Source organism: Chiloscyllium punctatum, chromosome 44 (assembly GCF_047496795.1).
Source record: "Chiloscyllium punctatum isolate Juve2018m chromosome 44, sChiPun1.3, whole genome shotgun sequence".
Classification (NCBI taxonomy): Eukaryota; Metazoa; Chordata; class Chondrichthyes; order Orectolobiformes; family Hemiscylliidae; genus Chiloscyllium; species Chiloscyllium punctatum.
In genome coordinates this window covers 9,290,562-9,308,059 of record NC_092782.1, presented here as the reverse complement: position 1 = coordinate 9,308,059, position 17,498 = coordinate 9,290,562, and the positions used below count along the sequence as shown (strand labels likewise).

Here is a 17,498-nt window from a genome sequence, read left to right as displayed (position 1 = left end):
GTAAGTACTGTGGAAGGTGAGTAAAGGTATCTGACATTCCAAGTCAGAAATATGAAAAGTGATTTTTTGATTTCATGACCATTTTCTGATTATAACTTTTTAAAGTCACAAAATGACTGCACAATGATTACTAAAGTCTGTTTCTTTATTTAGAAAATAATTTTCAGCTTCTCTTATACTTTAGTGAGTGGAGGTTTTATTTTATGTGATGTTTATACCTGGCAGGTTAGCATATTCAGTTTAGCTTTCAGTCTGTGCTGGATTAACTAATCTCACATTCTCTTGACCAAACTAAATAGGAGTCCACAAATAGAACAATATGACCATTCAACATTGCTCTGTCGTTCAATACCATCACTGGCTGGTGTTTAACCACAATTCAATTTTCCATTCTATGTTCCATTCCCCATGTTCCTTAATTAACTGAGAGATCAGTTGGAAGCAGCCAAGATGTTGCAATTGATATTCCCATTTGTGAATATTATCATGTGATTTTGGGAGTGTATGCATGCTTATTTTCTTTGTTTATGGACAGGTCGGACTGTGACACCATCTGAGTAACCCAGGGATAACAGGTGGAGAATGTTTACTTTAGCACGATCGTTGCAAGGATTGCTGATATCTATCCACGAGACCATGATGTGGAGGTGCTGGTGTTGGACTGGAGTGAACAAAGTCTGAGGTCAAACTGCACCAGGTTATAGTCCAACAGGTTTATTTGAAATCACAAACTTTTGCGGTGCTCCAAAAGCTTGCGATTTCAAAGAAACCTATTGGTCTGTAGCCTGGTGTCATGTGACTTATGATTTTTATCTATGAGGCATTAGGGACCTAAAACCGTACTTCTGTCAAAAAGATGGCAGTGATGGATGACCAAGGCATGCTGTGCTATAGAATACAGGGGGGAGGTTTGGATGAGTTGAAGATGGTGAATAGAGTATGAAAGGCTGCTCAAGTTGGGATAGTTGCATCAGGCAGTGATTGAGGTTTGAATGAGGGTTTCAGAAGTAAACAAGCTGAAATAAGGATAGAATAATCCTGGTATAGTAAATGACTTGCCAGAGGGCTAAAAAATGCTGTAACCTGATGTGATGGTCGATGACTTAAGCATTTGTTTGCCATATCTCCTGATGCTACTACACTTGGGATTTGGTAGCAAGCCATACCCAAGTGTTTGACTAGAATGAAGACGTGTAGAGGCTTTGCGAAGGCAAGGACATCTAAGATTGAAGTGAGGGAGGGATTCAACAAATTATCTCCTTTAGAAGTGAGACATGAGTGCTGGTTGGCGGAGTTGATACGGCGGGTGCCCATGACTTTGGAAAAGTGTTTTGTTCCCAAAGGTCGAAACCAAAGATGGTGCAGTTGAAAGCAATGACAAGAATGTTGAAGGCTAGAATAGAAATGGTTGGACATATCTTTGTGATTAAGTTCAAGGGAGTAGGGAATTTACTAGATATTAGGCAGTGAAACTGTTCTCTATACTCTAGAAGAAATAACTTATGTTTCTACGGGTGATCAGTGACAATATCCATTATAACCCAAAAATATGTGCAAGTACTTCTTAACATTTAATTCCTAATGATTAGATATATTATTCCATCATTTTGTGCTGTGAAACTAATGGGCATATATTTAACTACATTGTCATCTTTCTGTAAAATATGGGCCATTTTGCCTTCCTTTCCAACTCAATGGAATTTTCCCGTGTTCTTAGACTGCCTTAATATGATAGTCAATATCTCACACATTTTCTCCCTAGTATCACCTTTCTACCATCAGTTCTCCCAACCAATCCTGTGAAAATATCAGTTTAAACCTGTCTAGATGATTGTGAAATCATCAGCTTGTTATGATCCTAGCTGACGTGGAGGTGCTGGACAAGACGTGGAGGTGCTGGTGTTGGACTAGGGTGGACAAAGTTAAAAATCACACAGCACCAGGTTATAGTCCAACAGGTTTATTTGGATGTACAAGCTATCAGAGCACCGCTCCTTAGTCCTCCTTCGTATGATCATACTCCACTAGCTACCTAACAAAGGAGCAGTGCTCCGAAAGCTAGTACTTCCAAATAAACCTGTTGGACTATAATCTGATGTTGTGTGATTTTTTTTTAACGACTGGACAAGTCTGATCCTAGAATCAAATGCAGCTTGATGAATCCTATTTTGTTCTTTACTTATATTTTAAGGTGGCAGTCTTTCACTGAAACTTAAGTAAGCCAAGAGTTTGTTTTAACAATAAATCTTTATGACGTAAAAGACAGAAAAAATAAGATAAAACCATCAAAGCTACCCATATACAATGCAGCATAAAATCCCGGGAAACAAAATCCCATCCACTCCTCAACGCATCGCTGTACAAATATTGAGAATTCTGGGAAAACTCTGCTGATCTGGCAGTATATGTGGAGAGCGAATCAGACGTAATGTTTTGAGTCTGGAATGACTTCTTTTTTACAACCTGACTTTAGAATGACCTGGAAATTTTCACAATCTGTAATCCTTATATGGAGGTAATAGTCCCCTTGACTGCTTTGAACAAACTTATTTCCCTAAGAGAAATTACTATTGCGCCCAACTTGGTTAGGATATTGTTGATACTGGATTAGTGGTGCTGGAAGAGCACAGCAGTTCAGGCAGCATCCAAGGAGCAGCGAAATCGACATTTCGGGCAAAAGCCCTTCATCCTGATGAAGGGCTTTTGCCCAAAACGTCGATTTCGCTGCTCCTTGGATGCTGCCTGAACTGCTGTGCTCTTCCAGCACCACCAATCCAGTATTTGGTTTCCAGCATCTGCAGTTATTGTTTTTACCTCTTAGGATATTGTTGAACTGAATTCAGAGCATTTTAACTTTATTTTTAAAAGTCTTGCTCATTTTAGTCTCTATCAAGCTAATGGATTACTATTTTGTTTCCTCTCCTGTTGTAAAGTGAATAATGAGGAAAACCATTGGCAACCATTTAGAGACTCTCCAAAAATGTTGACGCAAGGGTCATCACAATTTGCAGTACTTTTCCAGTAATACTCCAGGCCATTATGGTACACACTGGTTTAAAATCATTGTTCCAAAAAACACTGACCTAATTAGTTGTTAAACCCCGTTCACATAAACTGAACAAACCATATATCACTGTTTTACAATCTAAGCTCTCAAAAGGAATACATATAATCTCACATATTTCATTGAGTTTGATCGCAAACAGCATAGAAGGAACCCATTCAGCCCAACTGGTCTGTGCCTGTATCAATGCCTCAAACATGCCTCCTCTTACTCTTCTTCAGCTTTTCCTATGAGTGTAATCTCTACTTCATTCTCCTTTAAAGTGGATGTCTCGCTTTCTTTTCCGCTGATTTCTGCTTTTTCCTAACTGCTCATTGTGACAGTGAGTTCTGCTTTCTAACTATTCTCTGCGTGAAGATGTTTCCCCTGAATGTCCCGTTGAATTCAATGCTGCCAGTGTTTTCTGCAATGCATATTTCCAAAAAGATGATCTCTTGGCTTGTTAAGTATATTTCCAGTTGATTCTCCGTTTCAATTTGTGTATAGCTTCAAGAGATTTCAATTTTCCTTTGACAGACATTTGAATTGTATTAACAGAAGAAGTACTTTTTATTTTGGGGTTTGGCTTCAGGTGTCTGCATTTTTCCTTTGCTGTTTGCCAATGTGATGGCCCTTGTGTTTCGCATTTCTGGAGAGATTCTATGTAGTTGCCAATGATTTCCCTCGCTATTCACTTCACTTGATGGCCTTTATGTTGGTTTTCTGAAATAGTTCACTCAGACTGTTTGGATAATTCACTAAGGCATGCCTTGCTTTTATCTCCTAGTAATGTCTTGATAGCTACTTTATTTGTCTTCACCCAAGTTTCTCTTCCACTTAAATGAAACATGATACAAAAATTACAGCCATGTAAAAAATAAAATAAATCCAGGTAACCTTTTCGACAATGTTAACATCCTAATACTTATCGACCAGATTCACTGCCAATTAAGCTCATAAATTCCTCCATCTAACTGGAACTGGGATCAAGCCAGAAAGCTGAAAAGGAGAAGATTTTTTTTCACTATCAGGAATCCTTTTGTATTCCTCTTAAATGATGTTGATATTTCTGTTGACACCCGTCACATGTGGAAGGAATCTAAATTGGAATCTAAATATTGAATTAGCAAAACTGAGATAAATCTTACCAGAAAATGGTGGTATCATTTTCATGGAATTTCATGGAGGATTTCCTTCCACGAAGTCAAGTGAGCATTCTTATAGTGTTGTCCCAAATTCGGTACTACACCCCTATAGGTATCAGAGTAGAGAGTGTGGTACTGGAAAAGCACAGCAGGTCAGGCAGCATCTGAGGAGCAGGAGAATCAACGTACTGGGTCTAAGCCTGATGAAGGGCTTATGCCTGAAACATTGATTCTCCTATTCCTCAGATGCTGCCTGACCTGCTGTGTTTTTCCAGCACCACACTCTCTACTCTGATCTCCAACATTTGCAGTCCTCACTTTTTTTCCCTATTGGTATCAGAGCTCTATAGTGCCCCGCTCATCCAATGGTGGCCCCATTTTTCGCACATGCCATAGGCAGAGGTTCTCAGGATTTCCCAGGATCCCTAGTACCCAGTTTGAAACCCAGGTATCCATCTGGATGTAGGCAATCCGGAATTGCCTTTCACCAGGCATGAGATAGGATAGCAACCGCAAACCAACTTTTCTCAGGTCACACAGATGGCATGACTGACACTTGCTTGCAGATTCCAATATCTAACATTGATGAAGCACCAAGCTATGTTGTTTAGCTGTCTTAATCTCATCTTGCATCTCTCTATGTTGCTGCTTTTCTATCCCAATGCCCCTGCTGTCGGGACCATCACGTAAAATAAAGCCTTGAAATTCTTCAAACTAGTCACCTTTATTCCACAACAGCCGCAGCTAACAGAAAACAAAGAAACAGAAGCTGCAATTGCTTCTTGGGACAGCAACTACTTTAAAGCACACCAACCACTTCACTGTTCACAAATGATCACTGCAACCTGCTATCATCTGCTGGAACTGGTTGTCAATAAGTCCTGTCTAGCTTGTTGAGCCTGACATTGCTTGGCTGTATCATGCAGAAGGTGATGTTTGCATTGCTTAATGTGTTCACTGTCTCCTCAGAAGACGATTGCCACCCTTCTAGCTCTTCTGAGTCTGTCACCTGCCCTCTTTGCCAGTTCCAGTTGTAGAGAGAATAGATTATGTGGCACAGTCAGTCTGGAGTGTACTACAACCCACTCCCCCACACACCCACAGACCGATGCAAGCATTAAAACCTTATCCTTAGGGGGACCTGTCATGGCTCTGTTTGAAGAATGGGCTGCATTGTATTGATGCTCTGCCTCAGTCAGCAGTTTTCATAATGGAGCCACCAGTCACAGGGGGTAGCCCTGGTCTCCTAGTAACCCTTTTTGTAAGGCATTCATATTTGTAATGAAGCAGGAACGTGTGAATATGGCTGTTGTGGCAGTTCACACAACACGTGGCACAGACATATGTGATGGGGTGTCAAAGATCACAGATGACTTGTGCTTTGCTGTTGAAGAACTCAGTGGGTTATGATAATGCCCGTTGAGCTGTGTAGGCAAAGCCCTAATGCCCATCAGCTGCAGCGCTGACCTGATCATGGAGGGATGAGAGGAAGTGGTGTGATCTGACGCAAATTACATTGGTAATGGCCCTGGTACATTTCAGGATCATTGATTGAGAGATCCTACATAGGTCCCCAGTTCATCCTTGGAGGGAATCATTTCCGTAAACTTTAAGGACAGCTGTTACTTGTCAGCCCCAGGGACACCACGACCTCCCCTTCCTTCAAGTCACAAATCCCACTCCAGTAGTTGGCACAGCTCAGTGACTGTGACCTGGGACATCCACAGTATGCGCCAACGTTGCGCCTCACTCATCTGGAGGTAACGGCATTGAGGACAATCGACTCCTGTTGGCCTCCTGTACCACCTGCACATCCTGAGGAGGCCTTCAGTTGTGACTCCTTCATGTGAAGGCAGCTTTACGTTGTCCAGAGGTGGTTGTTGGATCTGGACTCAGTGGTACATTTGTTCCATCTCCATTTCTCTGTATCTTTGCCATCACAGCAACAGTGACGATCACCCCTGCTGTGGCCGAATCCATGGGTCATACTTTTAATTAACCTGGGTGAGGACCATAAGGAATAAATCAGGTCTTTAGTGATGCAAGCATTCAGCATTTGCATCACTCACAAAAGACAGTTCATCACCGTCCTCCATAAACTGAGTCATGAAAGATTCTGAGCAATGAAAAGCCTTTATTTTAATTCACTCGTGGATGGGGGTACCACTGGCTAGACCAGCATTTGTTGCTCAAACTGTAGTTAAGAGTCAAACACATTGCTATGTGGTCTGGAGTCATATGTAGGCCAGACCAGGCAAGGATGGAAGATTTCCTTCCTTAAAGGGATTTAGTGAACCAGATGGGTTTTCCTTGACAATGATTTCATAATCATCATTAGACGCTTACTTCCACCATAGTGGGATTTGAACCCAGATCCTCAGTCTCTGGATTAATATTCTAGTGATTATGCTACCATGCCATTGCCTCTCTATGACTCTCCCTGACACTTGGACATTGCCCTTTATGATTTTGTTGTATAGAGATATTAGGAGAGTGTAAGTACTGAATGACTACTGCAGTCTTGTCCTCCCAGCCCCAGAACATCTAAGAAAGGCATAATTTCACCTAACAGTGTGCTGCCTTGTACTAACGGTTCAAGGTGATGAGAAACCAGATCCATGCCCTTACGCCCTAGTCTTGCACTAACTCTGTGCCTGAGGCTGCCATTTTTAAGATCACTTGGGATTACTTATGCCTCACAGCAATGAACTGTCATCAATCTGCAAAGACCAATGATGTTGGTCCTAGATTGCTTGTAACCAGCATTTGCACACCACACAGTTGTACATTTCTTGCATTTCATGCACGATGATATGATTATAAATTACTTCAAACTACACACTACAAGTGCATGATTGTGCTCCAATTCATCGGACGAGGACCCTGGGTGTCGAGACAGCAAAGAAACACTACCTGTGTCCCCTCCATGTGTGCTCACAGCCATTTTCCACTCACCTTTGGGAATCGATGTAATATGGAAGGTAATTTAAGTCACAATTGGCACCTTAAGCTGCACTGTGATTCCATATACTTCCAACAAAGGCAGGCTTTTGACAGCCCATCCCTACCGAATCCCACCACCCCCCTTCATATTCATCCTGTTCCCAGTCACCAACTGACTTGGAGGGATGCCCTGACTGGTCTTTGTACAGCTCCTTGAATGGTGATCAGCAAAAGCCCTAATCGCTGCACCAGATCTGCACGGCTGAAAATAGCCCAGTCCGCAGACTGTAGTGAGATAGCCCTCTTAAACCTACACAGCTCATTGACTGTGCTCAAGTCCCTGGACTGATCGGGGACTCTGCTTGATTGCTGACACAGTCAGTCAAGACTGTGTTAAGAGCCCCTGACCTACGTCAATCCCCCTTGACTTGACTGAGGGCTGCTCACCTTCAACTTGAGATGTGATCATTTGGCTGAAACACAGGCAGTGTGCTTGCCATGTCGGCTGCTGACACACGATGTGGTACAAAATTGACATAAGGCAGTGCTGCCCAGCAGCATGTCCACCCCCAGGACTGATGCCTGCTGACAACCAAGTGTCTGCATTAAACAGCAAGCTAAGACAGAAGTACCGTGAGCCTTTAAAATGCAGCTGAGGGGACAAAGTGGCAGAAGGCAAGTCAAGCATCAAAATAGGCACAACGTGAGTGAGGAGCCCTGTGATGCAGCCTCGTCTAGCACATGATCTAGGTCCCTGGCCCTGATCATCCCATACCCTTGTAGCAGCGTTGCAATGAAAGATTCTGGTCTGTTTCAAAGGGCAGTTCTGAAGTGCAGCAGTGTGCTAGTGAATCACCCATGTGCCACACTGATGCCATGTGGCTGGTATGTGTCAGATGTTAACATCTGTGAGCCGGAGGTTCCTGCGACCATTGCCTGTGAAACGGTCCCTGTGATGTTGGTGCTAAGTGTCCAAGATGGAAATTCGGAGGACCTGGAGTCGCCAAATATCCGCCATGACTTTCATATCGGGTATCCTCGGTGTCAGGTGGGAGAATGCAAACTGTTCATTCACGAGGTGGGATGGGTTAGTGATGAGGATGATCCGTGTAAATTAGTCTCCCACTGCTCACCAGTGAGAATCTTCTCTTGCCGTCCAGTATTTGGGACATTTTTGGTGCCGACATCAAGAAGGTTCTCACTTTTTTATTTCACTCAGTGTTCCCAACTTTCACCCCGTGACCCATGTCGTACAGGGACTGAGAAGATTCAGTCCACTAGCTCTCAATTCTGACTCCTAAGTGTTTTATTTCATCTAATCAAATCCTGATTACATTTTCCAGAATACTCTGGAGTCACGAGACACAGAAAGGATCATTTTTCAAAGTACATGCTGGACGGGGAAAGACTCCTAACTTAGGTTAGCCTGTAAAGGATGCGTCTGCTGAGTAAATAACTTTTTTTGTCAGTGAAACCTCCCCTCTTACAAAACAATGGTTTATGCCATGGTGGTCAACTATGTGAAGCATCACCCGGTGAGGCTCAGGAATGGGCTATGTCATGAAAGTCTCTGCCACATTTTCTTCTGAAGAAGATGGTGGTCTAAGGCAGTACATGGTTCACCCTCCTCTGCTTTCTCCTCTCAGCTGGCTGTACTTTCCGTTTTTGTCCATCTAGTTCTCATGGCCATCAGCAACTGTCTCCCAGTTGTCAACATCAGTGTCCACCATCTTCATATCTCTCGTCCAGGTGTATTTATAGCATCAGTGTGGAGATCCAGGATCTCTACCTCGGTATCTGGTTCACAATGAAGAGTGGATGTGAATATGGCCATCATCAATCTGATGAACATGGCCAAGACAGTGTGGATGTTCCTGGCTTAGCATTCAGTGTACTGTTTTGGCTGAATGATGGATTCTCTTGAGCAGATATGCTAAACTCTGAGCATTGATCATTGCAGGTCAGTAACTTTTTTGTCTCAGGCTGCCTAACTTACTGTGGACCAGTTTTCTTTTAATTCATGGGAAATGGTGTCACTGGCAGGGGCAGCATTTATTGCCCGTCCTTACTTGCCCTTAGGTGGTGGTGAGCTGCCTTGTCGAACTGCTGCCATCCATTTGCTGTAGATAATGCTTTTTAAGGAGGGAATTCCAGGATTTTGACCTAGTGACACTGAAGGAATGGCAAAAATTTCCAAGTGAGTGTTTTGGAGGGTGACTTGCACGTAGAGATGTTCCCATGTATCTGTCGTATATTCTTCTAGGTGATAGTAGTCGTGGGTCTGGAAGATGTTTCCTCAAGAACCTTGGTGCATTTCTGCAGTGCATCAGTAGGACATGATTGGAGGCAACACATAGCACCTGTTCCTTATGTCAATGGAAAACTCGTAACTGTGGCCTTTGTGCTAATGCTTTACGGTAAACCTGATGTGTTCTCCAGAGTCCAGCCTGGGAAAGATTTATGGATACTTTAGGCTTTCCAATTGTCATGACCCCCCCCCGCCCTCCCCCTCAACCTTCCCAGTTGAACCCAAGGGAATACAGTTTGGGATTGGTTTGGTTTGCTAGACAGATGTCATTTTTAGACATCAGTCTGCCTGTGGGTTCCTCACCAGAATCTTGTTAGCAGTCGGCCTTGTGGCTAACTTGGAAGATTGGAAGGCTGTTGGAGATAATCACCCAGGGTAGGAGGTTGGTTCGTGAGCAGCAGAGTGTATCCCAAGGGCCTGTTTAGAGGGTCAAAACTTCTCAGAATTCCTCGGAGCTTTATCCTGGGGCCACAAGGGGAAATGTTTCTTAGTGTCATCATGAGGAGCCAGAGCTGAGAATTTGCAGGTGGAGAGGCCAAGTATTGAAAAGGGAAGACCTGGAGATTTAGCTGCCAGCCGCATTGCTGCAAACCAGCAGTGTAGGCTGAAAATGAGAGCTTTTGCGCGAAACGTCGATACTCCTGCTCCTCGGATGCTGCCTGACCTGCTGTGCTTTTCCAGCACCATACTCTTGACTGAAAATGAAAGCAAACTAGCATTTTTTTTTTTAAAATGCAGAAAGCATGCTCACTCACTTCATCTACACCTTAAAATCTATTCCGGCCACCTGTTAGATACACAATATTGAGATAGTGCCTTTCACCTTTCTTAAAGTCAAAACACTTCATAGCGACTGACATGCAAGGATGAACGAAATAATTAACCAACGATTTCAGAATTTTCTAAAGCATTGTATCTTGGATTGTTGGCTGACTAGATTTGTTTGCTCATTGGTTTTAAACTTCACTTCAAAGATCTTGTACCACAAATTGCTGTAAGTGTGAACTGATCATGACAAGGTCATTTCAGTGCTTGGGAAATGACATGATTCTCGAGTCTATCATTGTTAGCCAATGAGATTTAAGAATATGGAAATGAATTTGAAAAGGAAATAAATCCAACTTGAATTCAGGAAGAGAAATACAGAGAGAGAAAAGAATAATAAAAATTCAATTTAAAATCACATTACCTTTTTTAATAATCACTAAGAACAATTTATTACCTGTGGGATGTGACTCATTGTTTCAATTGTTCCATTTCCTAGCCACCAACATTGAATGGTATGGGAGGAATGTAAATTGTTATTAAACTCACTTCAGAAAGTTAGGACTGGTATTAATTTCACATTGTAAAAGCACAATTTCTTGAATTTATCAGAAAGTTGAATGAAAAATCAAAAATTTGCCCATACCCCCACACAGGGAGAAAGGGAGGACTGCAGATGCTGGAGATCAGAGCTGAAAAATGTGTCGCTGGAAAAGCGCAGCAGGTCAGGCAGCATCAAAGGAATCCGAGGGGCTTATGCCCGAAACGTCAATTCTCCTGCTCCTTTGATGCTGCCTGACCTGCTGCGCTTTTCCAGCAACACGTTTTTCATACCCATACACAGCAAGACTTGGAAAATATTAAGACTCGAGCTGATAAGTGACAAGTAACATTCATACCACACACGTGCCAGGCAATGCCTATCTCCAACAAGAGACAATTTGACAATCACCCCCTTGGCATTCACTGACATTACTCACTGAATTCCCCATCATCAGCATCCTGGGGATTGCCATAGACCCAAAACTAAAATTGACTATCCATGTAAATACTGTGGCTACAAGAGCACAGTAAGAATGTGCTCTGACTAGGAATGCTGTCATGAGTAACTCACCTCTTGACTCCCCAAAGCTGGTCCACCATCCACAAGGCAGAAGTCAGGAGTGTGATGGAATACTCCCTACTCTGGAAACACTCAAGAAGTTTGCCTCCATCCATGACAAAGTAGCCCATTTGTTTGGCACAGTGGTAACATAATCATTTACAAAATTTGCTACAATAACACACCAGAGCTTCTTTGCCAATATTATCCAAGTCTGTGACCTTTACCACCTAGAAGAACACTAGCAGCAAATTCATGGGAGCATAACCACCTGCAAGTTCCCCTCCAAGCTTCACACCATCTGTGTTAGAAATATATCACCATTCCATCATTCTTACTGAGTTAAAATCCTGGAATCCCATTCCTAATAGCACTCTAATTGTACCTACATGACATGAACCACAGTGATTCAAGAAGGTAGCTCACCAACACTTTCTCAAGGGCAATTAGGGATGGGCATCAAATGTTAACCGAGCTAGCGAAGCTCACATCCAGAACAAAGAATAAGAACACATATGTGACAACTAGATATCCTTAAGCGCCTTATAACACTTTTGAATTGAAATTACAGTTGTAGTGTAACAGCGTGTAGCTAATCTGTGCATTGCAAGTTCCCAGACATGGCAATGTGATTATGACCTGATAATCTGTTTCTTTTACATTGATTGAAGGATGGATCTTGGCTAGAACCCCAAGGATATCACTCTTGTTTGAAATGTTGCCGTGGGATCTGTTACATACACCTGATAGGCCACTGGTTTAATAAGTCAATTAAATGGTAACCCATTTGACAGTATTACACTCTTTTAGTACTTCACTGGACTTGTATTTTGTGGCAAAGTTTTAGAGTGGGATTGGAACCGAAAATCAAGATTTAGCGACAAGGTTGGTACAACTGAGCTCATTTACAGGAGTCGAGTTGTCACCAATTTATGGCGTTTCTTAACTCTCAGGCTGCCCTTCCTCAGCACAAATTGGTCAATTATTTATACACTGATACTTGTGTGTATTGTATAATAGCTCGGAAAAAGTTAATGTTGGAGATTGCGTTAGCTCACCACCACAGTCTGGAAAGGCTTGGGTGAGGATAATAGCGTAGGTCCTGAAGGAATGAAGACCTACATCCACACGTCTTTTCAACATGTTACTAACAATACTAACTTGTATCTAATTGATACCATATGGTAAATTACATCATGTTAAGATAAGAACTTGTTCTTGTGAAGACTCACTCATGATTGTGCCTCTACCAATCTGAAATATTTTTAACCAACCTGTTTGGATATACTATAATCCACGTGGGACTTGAACCTAGATGTTCTAGTTAAGAGGTAGGGTACTACCTCTGCACCACAAGGCCTTCCTGTACTACCATAAACCAAGTAAGACCTTGGAACCTAATCAACAAAAGAGGATAAAGGGAACATCCTTCTACCCACAAGAAACATTAAGTTCACTTATCTGCTTTAGTGATGTTAATTTAGGGATAAAGTCACAAGTCATATGTTACTAGGTTGTAGAACAACACAAGCTTTTGTGATTTCAAATAAACACGTTAGACTATAACCTGCTGGGGTGTGACATCTGACTTTGTCCATACCAGACCAACGCCAGCACCTTCACATCTCAATTGAGGGACAGTTTTTTTTTAACCAAGAACCGATCAGTAGAGAGAATTCCCATTTATTTTTGAGTAGTACAACAGCCTCAGAATAATATCTAAATGTCACTTCTGTTGCCATCCCTTCAGTATGGCAAGAAATTGTGGGCCTAGATTCTGAGCGTAAATCCTGGCGTGAAATCATGTCACCAATGAACCAAAATTGACAGTAACTTTTGGAAATTTGATAAACCCTCATCCCCTTAAAGAGAACAGTGTTATCCAACACTAATAGAGAATCAACGGTTAGTTAGTGAGCATCTCCGAATCAAAACAAAACAAACTACATCCAGCAAATTTTATCACTGGATTCAAGAAACTCCTGTAGGTAGTGTGTTTGAAGGTGGGATTTATAAAGACTTCACTTCTCAAATAACAGTAAGTAGGTCAAAATTAAAAGAGCACAGACTTAGATGCAAGTCTGTGACTCTGCAAAGGTCTTTATCTTCCACCCAACGCACTTACTGGTTAAACTACTTCCCCTCCAGCCCTCAAAGGGTTAATGAATTGTCAGCATTCAGCTGCCATGGGCTCACTTCCCCATTGAAGTTATCCACTACATTCTGCATTCTGAAGCTGAGAAAACAAAGCATTTTCCTATAATTTGCATCTGAATTTTATATTGCATAATTTGCTGCCTTTTTTTGCCTTGTTGTTAAGGCATTCATAAGTGTACTTCACTGCAGTGGGGTTGATAATGAAGTGATCTTCAAATTGACAAGTTTGAAACCACTTATGAAGGGCTCTTGCAGTCAGTGCTCTCTTCAAGACTATACTTAGAGGAGCCAGGTGGCCACCTGTGTGCTGAGTGGAACAATCAAGATTAAAATAAAACTCCCTAAGAGTAGATCTTGACTTTGTGCAATAGCTCGGAGCTTTATGCATCACTTCCAATTTGGCTTCAACAGGAATTAAATTGGAGTGAGGCATGTAAAAGTGCTGATGATTCATTAATCAAACATTCTTGAAAAGTCAAGATCTACCCTGTTGTCTGTTGCTATTCATCAACAACCCACAGTCTCTTTCCCAACTCAACATTCTGCCAATGTGAGGTTGATCCGACATATAGGAGATAGGTTTGTATCCAAATATTACCATACCCTGACTGTCTTCGTGTAAAGGGCCAGTGCAGGTCACCACACATATTCAGCAGCAATAGAATCATACTTGTAGTCTGATATACAGAATTCAAGTGATAAGTATTTTTTCATTTCATACAGCAATGGGAAAGTAGCTGAGAAAATATATTTTGGTGTAAGAATGTGTCGTTTGAGGATTGATTTGATATCAGCTCTGTGACTCACTGGTGAAATGACTTGTATTTGGGTCCGAGACAGAATCCTAACTTTAATATTAAATCCCCTGTGTAGGAGATTTTCAAAATGGAGACAGCTTCTTGAAAATAGTTGCAAAAATCTCACATTGTCTAATCAGAAGTACTAGGCTAGCCTCTGCTTATAATATTCATTGAAACAAAATTATGTTGTATTGGTTTTTAGTCTGAAATAGGAGCCTTGATCTTGACTCTGAACCAGCATAAAATGCAACTTTTTTTATCTCTTCTGATTTACTCACTATCTTTTTTTGTACAGTCAGATGGAATCAAGAAGCATGTTTCAAACAAAATACACTGTAGGAAAGGGGCAAAACTCTTCATATTGTGAGAGAGTATCCTTCAGGACTTGTAAAGTTCAGGTCTACCACACCATGGAAATAAAGGGTATTGTACTGTTCTGCCTGCCTTGCTTTCCCCTACTTGTGCGGTTATACTTTGACTTTACTCATGCTGAGGCCTTGCTGTTTAACTACTCTTCATTGTAAAGACCAATAGAGTGCGGTAAACTATTTCACTGAAGACTGTGACTACTACTTTTCTCATGTGCTACCTACCAGTTAATGGGCACCCTTGTTAGTGGTAACATTAATTTAAAAGGGAATATTTGCCTGGGGACTGACTCATTTCCCTATATGTTTAATTTGCTTGTTTAACGGCAAGAAACGGATAATGGTAATGTCTTGCTTGCTAGCATGGTGTTCCCATTAAAAGGCTTTCACTGTACTTGTATATCTTAACAAAGTAGTCATGAATATTAATGGTGAAAGTAGGTATTATAAAAATCTTTTTGTATTCATGTATTATTTTCTCCTCTTTTTTCCATGACCACCACCACCTCTGCCTTATGCTGGGAGGAAACGGTGGTACTGGACTGTAACTGCTGAAGGCTTCCGAACCCATTCTGGCTATGTACTTTCGATCATTATGTCAACAAGTTCCTCAGTGTCTCCCTACCTTCTTCACAAGAGGAAGGTCCAAATGGGATCACTTCTGAGGAAACAAATATACACTCATGGTAAGGCAGGCAACTTTGCTCAGCAATGTCATATTACATGGTGCTCACTGAACCCTTACAAAGTGGCCATCGTAACCATTGCTATGTTAGGCCACTTAGGAGTCAGTTTTTAAATTTCTCATTCTAAATCATAATTCTCTTATTAACAAAGCGCTTCTAAACGTGAGTCTCCTGTTCCTTTTCTTCTCTCCAAGTAAAATTTTAAAATGCAGAAACTATTCTGAAATCTCAGCAAAGGATGTGTATCATAAACAGACATGTAAAGAACTCATTGAGTCTAAAATAAGGCAATTTATATGTAAATCGGCCATAAAGCAGAACTACTGAAAATGCATAAACTGGAATATTATTTGGACTTCTGTTCTGAAACAGTTAAAACCTCAATAATAATTCACATCAATTCTTTAATCATTTGCTTGCCCACCTTTTATTCCTCCGTCTAAGCGACATTATGTTTTTGGCTGAATTGATTAATATCTCTGAGAAAGCTACCTTGGCATCTGATTTGGACAGGTAATTCTCTTATAAAGGTATTGCAATACCAAAGCTTGCTGTACAGCAAGATATTAACTGAAAGTAGAATATCATACATGCTGAAATTTCAGATTAAACTAGAATGCATTATTGATTGTGTGGTAATTTAGTTTCCTGAAAATAAGTGCCATTGGGTTATTTCCTTAATATGAATGATAATGCATTATCTCTGTGAACAGGAAATGAGGTTCTTCACTGCTGATGATGTGCAGTGTTATTTTGTCAAACATTTTCAAATTGCTTCCTTTTGTGTGTGTATGGATGAGGGAGGTATACCAGGGTCTTTTCATTAGTTTACAATTGGAGATTTATTAGAATAGACCTCAACCGTAAATTTGCCCGGAGTATTGCTTTATTAGTGTGATGCGAATCTTTATTGGGCTGCCTTAGAACTCTATAAAATGCTGAGTTTTCTGTGTACAATGAATTGCAGCAATAGCACTAGAATGCTGGTTGTTTAATAAATTGGTATTAAAATATCCCATAAAAAAAAAACCCAAGCAGGTAACTATTTCAGCACTGGTCTACACAACAGTTAGGGCATCTCTAGTTTTGTCATTTTCCTCATTGTCGGATTAATCTTGTCAGGGAGGTTTAATATTTAAAGGCAAATAATGTTGGCTGTTGCGTCATTGCTTTGGCTGGCTGGTGGATCATTTTGATCCCGGGAAGCACAAGCACAGGCATTTTTGGTGTAAGAAACCAAAAGGGGTGCATGGTGATTCAGTGGTTAGCACAGATGCCTCACAGCACCAGGGACCTGGGTTCGATTCCACCCTCAAGTGACTGTGTGGAGTTTGCACGTTTGCCCAGTGTCTGCATGGGTTTCTGCCAGGTGCTTTGGTTTCCTCCCACAGTCCAAAGATGTGGAGATCAGGTGGATAGTGATCGTCCATGGTGTCCAGAGATGTGTAGGTTAGGTGCATTAGCCATGGGAAGTACAGAGTTATGGGGATGAGTCTGGGTGGGATGCTCTTCAGAGAGTTGGTGTGGCCTTGTTGGATGAAATGGTCTGTTTCTACACTGCAGTGATTCAGTGGAGCCTGATACAGGTTATATAGCACCAGTATATCTACTGAGCTTCCCCCTCCCACTCCTGACAAATGCCATGATATTGGCTCCTCTTCCTCTTCCTAGGGACTTTCAGCATTTAGTAGCCAACTTGCTGATCAATTTGAATTGGACACCAGTTTCTGTCCATTGAAACGCTATTGGCTGGATCCATAGAAAATCACAGAACTGTTGTAGTCTAGAAGGGCCATTTGGCCCAACGTGCCTGCACTGTCTCTTCAATCACACATCATTAACTAATGCAAATCTCCTACTTTATCTCCATACCTTTGCACATTATTGGATGATTATTCTTAACCAAATACTCTCTTGAATGCCTCAACTGAACCTGCCTCCCCCTAGATTTCCAGACAGTGCATTCCATATCCTAACGACTCACTGAGTAATAAGTTATTCCTCACTTCACCCTTGTCCATTTACTCACTCAATATAAATTTCAGGAAGGGAGTAGGAGTTCCAGATGTAGGAGTTGGTCAATTTGAGAGTGTTCAGTGCAGGTTAATGAATACGCATCAAATTAATCATTAGAATAGAAAAAACAAAAGTTGGAAGAGTGGATAATGAAATTAGTTCTCC

General features: G+C 41.5%; 1 protein-coding gene across 1 annotated transcript in view; it reads left to right on the top strand.

Moving 5' to 3' along the window:
• Positions 1 to 17,498, top strand: part of lmo3 (LIM domain only 3) — a 227,474-nt gene that overhangs the window by 186 nt on the left and 209,790 nt on the right. The window lies entirely within an intron of this gene.